The 1,704-nt window shown below is 47.4% G+C and overlaps 1 pseudogene; it reads right to left on the bottom strand.

Moving 5' to 3' along the window:
- Nucleotides 1-323: 323 nt before the first annotated feature.
- Nucleotides 324-752, bottom strand: LOC105808585 (annotated as a pseudogene).
- Nucleotides 753-1,704: the final 952 nt, after the last annotated feature.

The following is a 1,704-nucleotide window of genomic DNA, read 5'->3' as shown; positions in this document are numbered from 1 at the left end:
TGAGGAGTAGGGGTGTTGTTAAAAAAAATGCAGGCCCCCCACCAACTGGGGTGCCTGGGGTGGGGGTGGGGGGACTTGGGCTGCTTCAACTCAAGAGGAATCAGAAGATCAAAAGCGGTTTGGGAAGGCCAGAGCTGTCAGGGACAGAGGGAGGAGGAAATTCCTGGGGGTGGGGAGACCGTTTGGCAACTGAGCTAAAGGGATTGCCCTCCCCCTGCTGGGATTCCCCCATCTGCTCAGGTCTGGCAGGAAGGGGGCAGCCTGCAACCCCCAGGGGCAGGTCTGAGGCTGACAAATGCTCCAGGCAGGGGGCCAGAGGAGGCTCACAAAGGCTTGCCTTCCAGGGAGATGATGGCACTGCCCCCCAGCTTCTGATAGTGGTTTGCTTGTAATTCATGCTTGATCCCTGTCAGCTTCATCTTGATGGCATCCTTGGAGCTGGCATAGATCATTCTACTCTTAAGGAATGCACACTCAGGGGCTCGAAAGATAAATGCTAGGTCCTCCTTCTTATTCTCCTCGGTCTCATAGGTCGCGTCATAGAGGACATAGCAGCAGTCCTTGTCTGGAAGCGTCTTGACAAAGGTGGTGTAGGGATTGTCGACAGTCTGGCCCACGTCACCTACCAGGATGTCCTTGCCCTCCTCCAGGATGATGTTCTTCTCCTCACTCAGGCAGAAGAGCACTGCCTCCTTGAGCTTCCTCACCTCCTCTGACATTGAAGACTTGCGCACCTTCACGTCATTGAACATCTTGATGACACCATCAGAGACAGCCACACCAGAGCCATGTTTCCAGAAGCAAAAGGGTGATGGCAAGGAGAGCGAGAGAAGTCAAGAGCCGCTGCAGCTGCTGCCCGGACCCATCTGAACCTGTACAAGTTTCTTAACATCTCTGAGGCTATTATCTCATCTATAAAATGGGGATAGTAATTGTACCCCGCATGGCTGTTTTGTTTCTTTGTTCTTGTATGAATTAAAAAGACTATGCTTGTAAAAATATATTTAGCAGCATTTTGTAAATTTTAGGTGCATCCTCTTTAAATGATAGGAGAAGCCGGGCCTGAAACTCATAACCTCTTGTTCCCCTGCCCCACCACCATGCATAAACCTGCTTCTCTCTTTATGTTTCTTCCAGGGTATGGCACCTTCAGCCACTCTTGTCTGGAAAACTAAATTATGTTTAAGTTCTCTTTTTCCTGTCTTGAGTCCCATTACCACCTACGCCTTCAAAATCAAATCAGTTATCGAGACCAATCAATTCTGCCCTTGCAGTGTCCTTCATACCTGTCTCCAGCAGCTATTTCACTGCATCTACCATTGCTAAAACCCTAATCAGCTGTCATCAAAACTATTTTTGGGGTAATTATTTAAGTAAAAAAATGTAATAATAATACATACACCTGATGTGAATTTTTTTTTTTTTTCAGACAGGATCTCAAAGGGTAAAATTGACAGCGAGGAATGTGTAACAGGGAATGGCCTGAAAAAGGGTAAATTGTTTTACGAGCTGTCTCTTTAAACCCCCTCACCCTTTTGGGGAACTAAACCTGCATCCCTGCCCAAGGGCAGGGGAGTGTTCTTTGGTTTCTTGTATCACAGTTGATGACTCAATGGAATTGTCCAGGTGGAGGTCACTAAATTGTTTTTGCAGGAGATGGGATGGATCAGAACCATCAACTATAGTTAAACAGCAATAGCGTGA

The sequence above is a fragment of the Propithecus coquereli genome, unplaced genomic scaffold (assembly GCF_000956105.1).
Source record: "Propithecus coquereli isolate 6110/MARCELLA unplaced genomic scaffold, Pcoq_1.0 Scaffold178, whole genome shotgun sequence".
In the NCBI taxonomy this organism is placed as follows: Eukaryota; Metazoa; Chordata; class Mammalia; order Primates; family Indriidae; genus Propithecus; species Propithecus coquereli.
This window is presented reverse-complemented; position numbering and strand designations above follow the sequence as displayed.